Source organism: Malaya genurostris, chromosome 1 (assembly GCF_030247185.1).
Source record: "Malaya genurostris strain Urasoe2022 chromosome 1, Malgen_1.1, whole genome shotgun sequence".
In the NCBI taxonomy this organism is placed as follows: Eukaryota; Metazoa; Arthropoda; class Insecta; order Diptera; family Culicidae; genus Malaya; species Malaya genurostris.
Genome location: NC_080570.1, coordinates 129960655 through 129975942, shown reverse-complemented (window position 1 = coordinate 129975942; position 15288 = coordinate 129960655). Strand labels below are relative to the sequence as shown.

At 36.1% G+C, this 15288-nt stretch overlaps 1 protein-coding gene across 1 annotated transcript in view; it reads right to left on the bottom strand.

The window, feature by feature from the left end:
• Positions 1-12009, bottom strand: part of LOC131425768 (uncharacterized) — a 49134-nt gene extending 37125 nt beyond the window's left edge. Inside the window, exon 1 of the mRNA XM_058587911.1 lies at positions 11561-12009. The gene's annotated coding sequence lies outside the window, so the exon portion shown is untranslated. The remainder of the gene's footprint in view (positions 1-11560) is intronic.
• Positions 12010-15288: the final 3279 nt, after the last annotated feature.

Sequence of the window (15288 nt, the reverse complement as noted above, 5' to 3'; positions counted from 1 at the left end):
GATATGAAGTGTGCCTTAGCTAAGAAATGACAGTACGTTTAATTTGTGAATTCAACTAAAAAAAATAGTCATTTCAACAAATATTTTATTATTATTAAGGGAATGAGAATAAAAAATCTAAATCAGCAAAAGTAAGATTTTTTTAGTTGTCTCAAAAAATAACTAACTAAAATCAGCAAATCAACTAAATTTTTCGCGAAAATGCTGATTTCGGTCGTTCCGTGTAGACTTTGTTCGCCTTTATTTGTATTTGTCTTGTATTTGACGAAATAATATCAATAGCCCAAATATATGCTAATATATCTATGCTCTTACTAGTGTTACGTATTTCGATATTTGACCTTCTCTTCGCCAAGTTTTGCATGCATGCAGTTTTTTTATAGCGTTAAGTTTCTCTTGCGAATGTGTAGCATAGTGATTCGTCCTCACTCTATAGTTCTATCAGTCTTCGGTTAAGGGTAAAGTGATAATGATAATTATAAACCGAGTTCTAAATCTAATTTAAATTAGAAATCGTAAGTAGTGAATATTTCTCTTTGGTCAGTTACAGGCTTCTCAGACGAAAAAGACAAAGCATTTTATTCAAACTTGCATGGCCCCTAAATTACGTGCGTGCGAGTTAATTACAATTAAATCGATCAAAGCAGACCTTTTAGAACTTCAAATCATTTTATAGCGGTTTGTGTGATGTTTGCCGTCTAGCAGCAACCATGCTCTGACATGTTTCATGTGAGACTGAAGCTGTAGCAATAGTTTACTCATATATTGAGCGAATTTTACACACAGTTCGTATGCGAGCCTGTATATCTGTTTTCTGTGGGATAAGTGAAAACTTTCCTTTGAATGTTTATATGAATAAATTTAATACTTGCCTAGCGAGGACTGCGTCTGCAGTGATGCTCATAGTATAAGAATTTTCAAAAGTTGGCAGAAGTTATTTTAATTGATTTTGAATTGCAAACGACCAACGCGTTATTGATGCATCCGATTATGAGGCACTGGACTCGTAATCAAGTTATCATTTTTAGAATCTAGAACTGACCTCTTCGGGTTTCAAAAAAAAAAAAACATTGTTGTCTTTATATCACTCTAACCCGCAACCTAAAGTCTAATGGTAAGATTCTAAATCCAACTAAAACAATGTCTAACCTAAAAGAGAGACATTCATTTCGGTAGATTTGCTCGATGACACTCGTCCTGATATACGACGGGCTCATCTTGCCGCTCTCACAGATGGCTTGCGAAACCAAGTGCTTATTGGCGAATTTATCAGTCTATTTTTGCTGTATTTGCATTCCGTCTCTCGAACAAAAGTTCCGATCAACTCCCTAGGATGGTACCTCTGGTATCGGATCTTTGACCAAACGTAGTTGACTTCCAACTACATTTATTTCTTCCGGTCTGAAGTGCCTGTATTGTTTGGCCCGTAAATATTTGAATGGCGATTAACCATTTTTCCAACTCGCTTTTATCAGAAGGGAACCTAGCAAAATTTATGATATTATCACTAATTTTCCTCCAGAAACCATTGCTAGAAGAAATGATTTTTCTTATAATTACCTGTGGCTGAAAACACCATCTTTTGACTCAGGCTTCGAAAAATTTGCATAGCAACTGGCAATAACACAATTCATTTTACTGTCACTTTCAGCAATACTTTAAAATAACTGGTATTCAATACCCAAATCACTGGAAACTCAGCTTTATCACTCTTTCACTGAAAATTCAAGCAAGAGGAAACAAAATGAGAACCGTATGGTGCGCATCCGATATTACATTGCATCCAAAAATTAATACAATCAAACCACACTGGTGTCCAAAGTTAATTTCGTCAAACTCAATATAAGTGTAACTCTAGTCTTGTATTCTCTATAACCAGTTATTTGAATTCTTTTTAGATAGAAAAAGATATTTATGATTTATTATAGTTCGATTATATTCCGACGAAATCGTTTCCTTATATTGGTGCAATCGCATGAAGAAAGGTGTGAACACTGCTTAAACACAGCATTTGACAGCGAACTAGAACCAAAGAACCAAAAATTTAGGCTTCAAGCCAACTGTACGTATATGAAAATCGGGTACCGGGGTGTAAATGATAGTTCATCTTTGTTTACTTGTTCTTCAGTGCCTTACCAGGTTGTATTTATATTTGACGTTTAACGTTTCGCATAACTTTCAAACCAAATCCAAATGCTTTCGAATATTATTGCTATTTTTGAAAAAAAAATCCACATTGGTTCCGTAATAATCGAAAGAAAAAGTAAACAAATAGAGGCTCTCATCTTCATATAGACCCTATTTGTCGAGAGAAAATCGAATGTTATTAGAAAGTTATGCACTAGAAATTTTTTTGAATGCAGTTTTTACTAAAGTTTTTTTCAATCAACAGACAATGTGCTGCATGAAGTTTGAAATGATAATAATCATTTGAATGTATGCGACGGAAGGTTGTTGCAATTATCACAACTTAAGCAACCACCTATACTCCATTCAACCGTTCTTTGTCGCATGGCTAAATCTTTGACATTGAATTATCTGAGAATTTTGCATGTCTTCTATAGTGATTTCATCAGACATGCACGTTCTTTACTATTCTGAACACGGGAAAACCGATTCCTGGAGATAGAGCTTTTATTAGGGCTGTTTATTTGTTTTGTCTGTCATCACTGGAAGTACACTTCATCCGAGAACCGTTTGTGACTGCGAGAACTGTGTAAACAGACAATTATAATCAACTACTTCCGAGAATTTACCGGAACAGCGCACAGCAATGATAGCGTGTCTTTTTTTGCATATCTGTGTAAATTGGTATGAGGAATTTAAAGTTGCTTTGCTTAGCAAGCAACTACTCAAGCAGTCACGTTTGTCACTTGTCAGTTAAGAGGATATTAATCGCCATGATAAGATGGTTCAAGACACTTTTGCGAAACGTTTTTGGCACATTAAAATCAGTACTCTTGGAAGGGACGTTACAAGCCAGTTAGTTTTGCTTGATCGACCCTGGTTCCATCTACTTTATATGAAAATGCATTCTGCAATCTCCACTGAACCGCAAAAATTACCCTTTGTCTTACTTCATCCGTAGCCACGCAAATTTTCCGTTTGCAATCGAGCGGTTGATCCATGCGAAAAATCTCACACCGTGTCGCGAAAAACCAACAGAAATCACTCCCAACTCACGTGCTCCGACGATCATGTTTCCGACTTTTAGCCTGTGTGTGTCACAATAAATGGGTTTTCTGTATTTTGCTGCACCTTAGGAATCGATTTATTTGGTCAACGGCAATTGTTCACCTCAATATCATAAGTACCTAATGCTCATGTAATAACACACAATCTATGTCAAGTTTACGACCATCGCGGATTGTAGCAGTTCAAGCAGCCCTGCAGCCAGCCAGCCTGCAAGCCGGTAAGCAATACCTCGCCGATGATTTCCGCAGCCATTAAGACTGGGAAAGCCTGATCGCAGCCGGAGTTCAACGATTGATGAATACATAAACACACCAACTATGGGCTAGCCAGCCAGCAAGTGGTTTCGTCTGATTCCGTTTCTCACAAAACTGAGAGCTTAATAACTGGAATTGAAGACAATTTATGCAGTAGCTCAATTTAGAAAACTAAATTTGGTTGAACTGTAAAATTCAGAATATTCAAATAAAAGCAGTCTATTAGAAGTGATGTTTCAGCCGAGCTAATGAAACGTGTTAAATTGTTGTAATTCTTCCGAAGGTAATTAGGATCAAGGGACTGCGAATACTAATCACTTCGATGGAGTTCCGTAAGAAATATCTATGCCGGAACAAAACACCCACATCAGCGTGATTGACAGGAAACTTGCACTTACAGCTAACGAGTGCGTATACGATTGCCGATTGAGGATAAAGCTGGAAAATATTGTTGAAGATTAATCTTTGCTAATGATTTGGTTTTGTTAAACCAGGTCACACATTTATCACCAGTCTAAAATGAGGTTTTAATTATGCTGATTTGAGGTTAATCGTCTAATTTATATTTGCAGATAATTGGAGCGAAGGTCATTTTGGAACTGGGTGCTTCAGGGATGTCGACTCGGGTTTTCAGAAGTCAATAGAGAGCTAATACGAGTATGATAACTTAAAGTGAATGTTGACAGCTGGACAGCCCATCCAACCCGGTGACAACAATATGGGGCTCTAGCAAAATGACAGCTCCAGTTCCAAACGAGCAAACGATCTGTCAATTACAATGTTGAGCTAACAAAACTAGAGATGGGAAATATCGAATAAAATCAGTTAGCTGCCAACAAAATACTTGACCTTACGTCATGTTCGTCCTATAGAAAGGGTTGGGTGCAGGAAGTTAATTTTAGCAGACCCTGTCAGCTTGGAGCGAAATTAATCTTCAGTCCAGCAACGCCATCGCACGGCATCACATTCAACATGTCATGTCAATTGTATGGGCGCGTAGTGCTGCTATTTTGGCGAGCATGAATTAGACATTTCTCTACCCTACTTCTATGTATGAGATTCAATGCGGGCTCGCCTGAGGGCGCCTTGCTCGCTAAAAAGGATGTTGCCAATGTTTTGTTCGTGATATGTGAGAGCTGGATATCTTGTTAATCTGATATTGCCTAAAAATTCGGTTTCTACAAAAATCGCAATCATAGTAATACAAAGAACTATGAAGGGTTAAACTTCCATTCCAATTGTTTACGTAAGTTTCGCCCTCCGTGTTCCACGCTAACAAACTGGGCGATACTTCAAATGCTAGTAAAAAACCTGTTTTAATCCACCTAGTGGTGTAATGATGCCTTTCTCATATCAATCATACTATCATATATAATACTGTGGTATTCTTCAAAATTATTTTTCTTCGATTCTTAAAAGAATAACCGAAATAGATTTGTTTGACCGTCTACTGATAAAAACTATCAATTGGAAAAGATTTGAGGTCGATTTAGAAAACTTTTTACGGTTTTTCGCTCTTTTCAGTGATGGTATAAAATTTTTAACACACTTTACCCTTTGTTTCCGTGTCCGGAAGTCGGATCCTGATGAAATTCAGGAATTACGTATGGGACCACAGGACCTTTCATTTGAACCTAAGTTTGTGAAAATCGGTCGCGCCATCTATGAGAAAAGTTAGAACACATATTTTCATTTTTTTGCACATTTTACCACATAACTCCGGAACCGGAAGTCGGATCCGAATAATATGCAAGACCTTTCATTTGAATTTAATTTTTTGAAAATCGGTTCAGCCATCTCCGCGAAAAGTTGGTGCAAAAACGTTACATACACACATACACACACATACACACGCATACTCACACAGACATTTTGCGTACTCGACGAACTGAGTCGAATGGTATATGACACTCGGCCCTCCGGGCCTCTGTTCAAAAGTCGGTTTTCACAGTGATTGCATAACCTTTCTATATGAGAAAGGCAAAAAAAACATTTCTTCGATTCTAAAAAGAATAACCGAAATCGGTTTGTTTGACCGTCTACTGATAAAAAAAAGGCGGGTGGGTAATGTCAGAGACATAACTGGATATCGTGAATACGAAAACAACTGACATGTTCCTTAACACTTCCGAATATCAATTAGTTGATCAATTGTATGAAATTGTATGTAGAATTTGAAACGATGCACCTAAACTTAACTACAGATAAGTTACATTTAAGATTCTGAAACATAAATATTATGAAATAACCAGTATAGTTTTTTATAATAAATTATAAATAATGGTGGCTCTGAAAAGAAGTTTTTATGAAAGCGTTTGTGATGGAGAGTGATGAGTTGAATTCGAATTTCGATTCCGTCATCTAATTCCAGGCTGAACTGTTGGACGTGGGTGCGATACAGATATGGTTGGTGTAGGTGAAGCATTTACAACCGATTATAATCTTCCAATAAAGAAAACACTTATTCGCTGGGTTGATCAATGATACAATAGGCCTAATTTATTGAACGAAACTATCAATATGCTATAGGGATTCGTTTCTAGCATTCAGAAGGGTCAAATTGCGTAATTCTCTACGACATTAAGCTCTGAAACATTTTTCGCAAAAACAAAGAAGGCTTCACTTGATCTAGATTACTGTGAATTTCACAGAGCGAAAAGTGCACAAATCTAACTAAACTGTTCTAGATTTGCACTGAACTGGGGATATTTACCTTCGATTTGCGAACAACAAATCCTAATAGTTCTTTAGAAAACTTTTAGAGCCATTAGAACGGCTGATTTTGTGTAATGCTCTCCACCGTTGTTTTTTCACCAGTGCAAATGACTAGCAGCTGTGACGTAATCGCTCTTGTCGGAGGCGAAACACTAGCTTTGCAAACGACATAAAATACATCTGCTCGCAGTGGCGATAGAATCCAAACTGATCCAATTTTTGTTAGGAGCTTTCTTTTTACGTGATTTCGTTTGTAGCTTTTTCACTAATGGGCGGTCCTAACGGCTATAAAAATAGCCGCATACAGAATTTTAATGTCGATTATTTAATTTCGGATTTGCATAATTTATTGAAAGAAACTATCAATATGCTGTAGGGATTCGTTTTTAGCATTCAGAAGGACCAAATTGAGGAACTCACTACGATATTCACCACTTTTCGGAACATTTTTCTCGAACGATTTGTTGTACAGCAGCAGATATTTTGTTCTCTTCCTCAGAACGCGTTCTGATTGACTGGTGTTGACATGGGTCAAATGAGACAGGTTTTTCAATTGTGTACTATTTAAATACTTCAATGCTTTTGCTATACACGTTTAAGTTGAAAAATTTCGATTCTATTGGTAGTTAGATTATATGAATCCTTGCACAGATCACTGAGCTATGATCTTTAAAAATACGAGCAAGGCAAACGCGCATTATGAATTATCCCATTTGATACTCGTTTATACCAAACATTTCAAAAAGTTTAATTTTAAATTATTTGAGATTATGTCACACAACTGATAATTTTATCATAAAATTGTGATCATATTTCCGATGGCGATTAGCAAAAATTATGTTGATTCGTTAGATACAACAAGAGATATTCACGATCAAAAACTTATCACTCTCTCAGAGGGTAAATTTTGAAAAGGCACCCCATAGTAAAGTAAGTCGTATTCACGACAAAATCGATACCCGACCCAACCCGAACCCGAAAAACATGTCTTTTTCTGTACCCGAGCCCAACCAATACCCGTCGAGCTCGGGTTCGGGTTGGATTTCGGGCACAAATACAATTATTTACAAAACTCACACGCTGTCGCTGTAAATTTGATTTAAGTGCTAAGCAGAGCAGAGATTTAAGTCTATAAATTTACTTGTTTCAGCTCATAAATATATGTCAAAATTCATGAAATATATATAAGATCAACTGTAAAAATGAGTCATTTTTGACTCTCTCTGTCATGAAAGACATAAATTTACACGATTTTTTCTAGGTGTGTGCAATAGAGCTAATTGATTAGGATACAGATCTCACATTGAAAGTAATATGAATCATGAAATTGTTTCGAAATATTTTACTGACATCGATACAGCTATATATCATTTGAATCATTGTATAATCGAAACTACACTCTTAGAAAAAAACGAATACGCTTGACGTAAATTCAAGCATGCCCTAATATCTTCGGTGATGACACAATATTACATCTATTCACATGTTAAAATACATTTTGTGTCTGTATCGATGTAAGCTTGAAATGAACTGTGACGTTACTTATATGACCTATCTTTACATGCTTTGAATTGTGAATGTAAGTGAATCGAGACGCGCCTTTTATCTGGCAGTCCCCAATCACTTAATTTTCTCGGAGATGGCCAGTGTTGCTAATAGAGCGAGAACCCAGTGCACGCAGCAGATTTTCGAGCGAGTGCGAGGCGTATTCTATCTTACTCGCACTCCTCCACGCACGCTTATGAGTCACTCACAAAAAGGTACATTTTAAACACGAGTGGTGTTTTTTATGGGTACGATGAGTGAGAGGCAGCAGGAGTAAACACTTACTGCGAGTTTGCTCGCACTATTTCAGATTGTGTCCGTACTCCAAGAGCGAGTGACAATCAATACGCATGGAGTGGGAGCACTCCTCCAGTGCGCTAGCAGTATGGCGCACAGGTGGATTTTAATTTTACTAAATCGAACCAAAACCAAATACGCTATTATTTCAGTTGCTTTATTTAATTCAGTTAGCAGTTATTCAGCTGCTTTATTTAATTTCCACAGTGATGAGGAAATGGAATTTCAAAATTTTAGTTTCAAATCAAAAGTCGTATGGCTCTATATACTGCTGTTGAATTTCATCCGGATTCTACTTCCGGTTCCGGTACTTTACCCTGTAGTTGGTAAAGTGTGCTCAAATTTCTTTTAAATTTGGAAGAAATTCTTCTAAATATGGTTATTCAAAACTTTTTCAGTTTGTTGGATAGGATAGTTTATGCTCGGAAAAACTTTCTTGTTTTTATTTAAGATTAAATTGAAAGTTTTTGTAAAAACCTGTAGTAATATTTTGAGAGTATGAGTAAAACGAAAAAGCACCATAACACTACTAGGTGGATTAAAATAGGTTTTGCCTTTCTCATATAGAAAGGATACGCAATCACTGTGAAAACTGACTTTTGAACCGGGGCCCGGAAGTCCGAGTGTCATATACCATTCGAGATAGTTCGTCGATACCCGATCAGATGGTAATAACAGAATTATAACAACTGGAGTAATTTATTTCAGAAATATTTTGTAGCAAATTTCGAAATATTTTTGGCTGGTAAGCTGTTATATTACCAAAAATCATAACAATAAAGACTCTAACGGGAACAAAATCGTAACAGATTTTGAAACGTTTGTATCACAATTATTTTTGAATTTGATATAACTACAGAAGTCCGAAAGCAGAAATTTTAATTAGATAGCAAATTTAACACAGAAAAACTATATCACAGCTAACTTTTAGCATCGTTTCAATTCAAAATTGTTGAATGATTTTTTTTTATTAAGTGAATAACTTATTTAGTGATCTTTCAACTGTTTTCATTCGTTAAATATCTCAAAATAACACAAATTGTTATACATATCAACTGTTGAAATACTTGTGTTATGATTTTGTTATGTGCATCTGATCGGGTAACGTAAAATGTTTGTGTGTGTATGTAACGTTTGTTTGCACTAACTTTTCTCGGAGGTGGCGAGACCGACTTCCGGAAGCTTAGATTCAAATGAAAGGGTTTATGGTTCCATACACAATTCCTGAATTTGGTTTGGATCTGACTTCCGGTTCCGGAGATTTGAGGAAAAATGGGCCAAAAAATGAAAAAATGTGTACTAACTTTTCTTAGAGATGGCGCGATCGATTTTTATAAACTTAGATTCAAATGAATTGTCTTATGATCTTTTAAAAAAGTTGATTTTGAGAAAGGCATCGTTACACCATTAGTTAGATTGAAAGAGGTTTTTCAAGACAACATTACTGGAATGAATTTTGATGCTGTCAGGTCAAACTAATGGCGGTGATGGAAGTTGTAATATTATTTTATTTAATGTATTATTGTCCTATTTCAGATAATTTTGTTGTATCTTCGACAAAACTATTGAACAGCTAGACAGCTTCCAGTTTTTTGGCTATGTTTTAAAAGTGTTCAGTTTCTGATGGATTCCCTGAACAATGTTTTATTCCGCATAGCATTCATAATTGAACCTAAAATAGCTATTTGTGTTGCACTACAGTGGATCACCCACTGAAATAAACGTGATATACTAAATAGTTCATGTTTTGTACATTTTTGGTAGGAACAAAAATTGAAAATTATGGAGAGGTAATACACAAGGGAGAGCAAATATATGGAGATATAAAATGGAAAGGTGGAACGTGTAGGGGATCATTTAAGAAAGCGGAAAAATACTTGTAACTAATATTTTGCCTTCCAGCAGAGGAGTCGCACTAAAGCATCTCATCAATTCAAAAGTCATTTCTCGAACATTATCATTGAAAACACTCGTGGGGTGTTTTGCTCGATTTGGGCACTTTTCGTACATTGGAGTATTCAAAATAGGTCTACTGTCTATCATTGATTTGCACTGCACGAAAAAAATACTCTTTCGGAGAAATTGGTGGGCAGCTAAAGGGTATTTTTTTATTTTTTCAAGAGGTTTAATATATATATATATATATATATATATATATATATATATATATATATATATATATATATATATATATATATATATATATATATATATATATATATATATATATATATATATATATATATATATATATATGTATATATTTGACTAGATAAATAAAAATAAAATACAAGTTTAGAAAATTGATGAAATCCTCATCAGAACGATCAACGTAATTTGATGTTTGAAGATGATTTCCTGCAAATGTTGGCCGCGGCTTCGCTTTAGATGACCCATGCGCAAGGTCCAATTTTGACACACTGTTCAACATATCGGCCGGTTTTCTCGAATAATGCCACCGGCCTATAATCCACACCAAACAGTGATTTTATTTTGGATGCATTGGTAGCTCTTACAATGCTTCTGGCTGGTCTTCACTCCGGATGCGGCATTTTTGCTTGTTGACGTATCCATTCAAGCAGAAATGAGGTTCGTCTCTAAACACAATTTTTCGATAAAAAAGTGGATCTTCATCCAACTTTGCCAGTGCCCATTTGTGATTAAATTATAGAGCAAACGACGATTCATGATTGAATTATAGACAAAACAGAACAAGTTTGACAATGACACAAGACACAGTGTTGCCAAAAAGATACCAACAAAAAATCACTCTTTATTTCGCATCCGTTTTCTTTTCCGAGCAGCAAGTATGCAAATCAATAGCAACTGAATTGAGCAAATAACAGTGTAAACTTTACAGAACCGTTTCATTGATTAAATTTCGAACCCAACGGAACTGAGAAACCATATTTTGGGAAAAACCGTTTCGAATATTCTTCAAAGTATCATGAAAACGTAAAATAAATTGTAAGGAAATTATTTTACACGAAAACTCTATGTTTTTAAAGACTAATGGTTATATCCATTGCATTGATATTCGTTTCGAATTATTGATTTTGTATAAATTTATATTTACAAATTGTTGAAGAATGTGATTTCGAACACGTTCTAGTGCAAATCAACAGATTTCTTTACAAATTTCATTGCACCAGAAGATACAATCGCAATTAGTTTTTTTTATTCCCACGCGATCATTTTAATTTGTTTACTGTTCAGATATTGTTTGAAATGTGCAAGCTAAGATGAGAACTATTTTAGAAGTTCCATTTGGATCCATCAGTCTCAAACCGGCCCGATTTTAGAATTGCAAACAAACTGGTAAAATGAGTTGTATCATGGAGGAACAACATTAATTCTCACATCGGACTGTTACGTGACTTGTCGCTATGGGCCAAATCATCTGAATAAAACTCAACTACGAGTGTAAACACGTACTTGCAATTACCCCCGAGCAGGATGGATCGCAAAATCACTAACCGTGGCCAATTGAAAATTTCCAGTTTGCCTTCCCTTCGGAAAATTAGTTAATGTCGTCCAGTTACAGGAGGAATTACCTTGTGATAAATACACGCCTCCTTCGATCACATAGTACTGCCAATCAGGCGAGGTCACTTGCTCACCGGCTGAACACCGGCAATGTTTCGCTCCAACTCCTGTCCTAGTCTGTACTCCAAAACGATTAGCACCAGCAGCAGCAGCAGAAAAGTATGGTTCGTCAAAACGAGATTATAATTATTTGAACCAATTTGCCGAATATAGTCATCGTGCTGATTTTGACGTCTGCCCAGAGGCTGCAAAAATCTCCGAAGCACTTCAAAGTTTCGTTAAACAGGATAAGCACAGTTTTCCTTCGTAAACCGCTCCGTTTTACCGTATCAGCATCCAAATCGATCACTTCCGACGATGAGCGGGGAAAGCATAATCAACTAAAAACAAACTTAAACTTCAAACTGCGTACATTCGATTCGAACGCAATCGAGAACCGCGATCTAAGCTGGTACGCAAATGGACTCCGAATGGTTGCAAGAAGCGAACTCCACTTTGAATGTAGGCTTTGGCGAGTCACTCAGTGGAGCCGAATGAATTGAGTGCTGTTTGTTTTTGTTCATCGTAGTCACGAACCAGCTACGAAGTTCGCAGTGAGCTTAGTCGGAACCGGCGGCCGGTTTGAAACACGTGGTGATTCGGGAAAAACGAGTTCCGTTGGAGCTTTGAAGTGTTAATCATGGAATTTATTCAACAGCTTTCAGTTCGTTTTGAGTTAGTGGCTTTGGTAGTGGCGGCAGTGCATAATGTGATGTGCGTTCTGCCATGAGGTGTTGAAAGACGTGTTACAGTAGGGAAAGCTAGAAGTGTAGCACAAAAAGTTTCTATGGGGGAAGATGGAGTAAAACGTACTCCTGGGGTAAAAAAATCGCTTGTTTTTCTTAGTTATTTTTTCGTTGAAATTTCTGATGAAAACGGAATGATTTATTTTAAACAAAACTTTCTATTCTTTTATATTTCCTTTCATTCGAAGTTTCCTATGTTGTCAGGAAACAAACAGTAAATCCCAACTCATTCTGATTTAACAATATTGAAATCCGAATGAAAGGTACTAGTTTTGGACTGTCTCACTGGAGCTGAAGTTTTAGTTACAAAAATGAGTCTTTGAATTCGAATCGCATGCTACCAACCAGAGAAAATACCCTGTAATATATTGGAGAGATTTTTCTAGCTGCCACTACAGCCGAGATTCCACTAGTTAAATAACTTTAACTGAGTGGTTTTTGGTCGCAGAGGATTCTGAATAACAAAATATTTCTTAACGTTCATGACGTTTCTGTTACACTAATCTAAAGTTCTCTTACTGTCTATTTGTAGATTACACTAATCCAGAAGACTTGTGATGATACGATGGATTTTGAGATCATCTTCATACATTACTTCAAATGACGACAATTCACTGCATATATTATTAACAAATAGCAAGAAATGGAGTGGTCCGAGAAGGCTTCTCTGTGGATCGTCGGAGTAACGCACTACGATCTGTGAGATACGAGAAAATCCAATTAGTTATTCTGTTAGGAAATCCGAATCGTTTTTTAAACTGATGTTGTTCTTCATCGAAAGTCTGAAAATGGTAATATATCGCATCGATTTTTTTTTCATTTTTTACCGTCAGTGTAGAAACATAGCACATGAGCCCGCGACAGAAGACCGCACTCTAACAAACCCGAATTGATCAGTGTGTTGTGTGTTTCACTGCGAGTGATGTGTTTTTGTACTTATTTGTGAGTCTTCCTAAGGCGATTCCGCAAATTGTGCTGCGTCTTCTTCTAGGAACAAAATGTCAATCGAATCCAATCTAATGCACAATACAACGTTTCTATTGCTTCATCCATTCATTTTAAATGAAAATCACCTACCGCAAAAAACAACCTTGCTTGTGTAAAATCCCATATCACTATTATGAATAAAAACTTACGAAACTAAATCATTTAGATTTCTCTTGAACTTATGACATTTATTCATGAATATTATTTATATTTTATTTGTTTATTTGACATGAATGTCATTTTATATATTTTATTTGTTTATTTGACACAGCTCGACACTCTAAAGTTTAACGGTAGTCGGCTTACTATTTTCCAAGTTGTGTAATATAAACCAAAACAGTAACATTATTTGTTAAGACAGGACTTACTCTTTCCTTGGGGGAGAGGCACTCTTAGCTTTCTAACAAATCATGTATATAAAAGGGCTGAAAAGTCACAAGTAGATCTCATTTGTACTAAATCAGGAAGGACGCTGCATTTAGGATACCGGGGTAAAATTCTTCCACTTTTCCTTTTCGACAGAAACCGAAAATCATTTTTTTCGAAAACTATTTCACCGGAAGGACCATTTCGCCGAATCATACAATTGCCTCAGTATCGTATTAAAATTGATTAAAAATTAAGAAGATTTGAAGGTGTTAGTAATCACCCAGAATCGTACAAATGAAATATTTCCTATTTTATTGTTATTTTCACGTTTGTTTTAGAAAGGGTACTATTTTGATAAAACGAAATCGATTTATAAGCTCCAGATTTGAATTTCCAGTAAAGAAAATTAATCTTATCAAATACAATCCATCAACACGTTCGCTTTTGTAAAATTTGGTGGTACCTTTCTCTGAATGAGCGTAAGTGGAAACCCGTATGTCATTCACCTAGTGGTGTAATAATGCTTTTCTCATATCATAAATTTAATTTTGGGATATGCTTCAAAATGCATCAGATAGTAAAAAACAAACGCTAAACACAGTCAGGGTATGGGGAGACCGGGGATAAACCGGACAGGTTGAATATCTTATAAACCAGCACTTATTTCGATCCATGGATTGACATTGTAAACGCGTTTTCATGTAACAGGCTGATGTTTTTTTACTGATGTTTTTTACTGATGTTTTTTACCTATTTTTATATATATAAAAAATAGGTATAGAATTCGCTCAAACTTTCGAAAATTTTTCCGAGGCCCGGAGGGCCGAATGACATATACCAATCGATTCAGCTCGACGAACTGAGCAAATGTCTGTGTGTGTGTGTGTGTGTGTATGTGTGTGTGTGTGTGTGTGTGTGTGTGTGTCTGTATGTGTGTTGTCAACAAAGAGGTCGAGATCTCAGAGATGGCTGGACCGATTTTCATCAAACTAGTCGCAAATGAAAGGTCTCCCCGTCACCCAAAACGCTATTGAATGGTTTTGAGATCGGATGTTTACTTTTTGAGTTATACAAAGTTTTATGTCAAAATTTTCAGTTTTTTGACAGTATCTGTCACAATTGACCTTGAAAACAGAATATGTTTTCAGACTTAGATTCCGCACGGTAATACCTATCCAACAAGCCATAGATTGTTAAAATCCGTCCATTTTTAACGGAGATATCGAAATTTTTCTGTAAGCGACTTTTCCCCCTATTCCAGCAGTAGGAGTTTTGAGCGCTGTATGACAAAGAAATGCTTGGGAGCAACGGAAAACACGATTTTTTATACTGTTACATACAATTGTTTCTAAGAACCAAAAGGATTGTGTACAGCATTCTTTTTCATGACATTTAGCCTCGGACCGATTTTGGCACGGCTCGTTTTTGGCAACATAATCGTTCGAATATGACATATATAAACCAGATGATGGCAGAATTTTTTTTAATTATTTTGTTTTAAACTACTTACAGCAATAAATGCTGGAACAACATAACATCCATATACCATTCGAATCAGTTCGTCGAGATCAGCAAATGCGTGTGTGACAAATAAC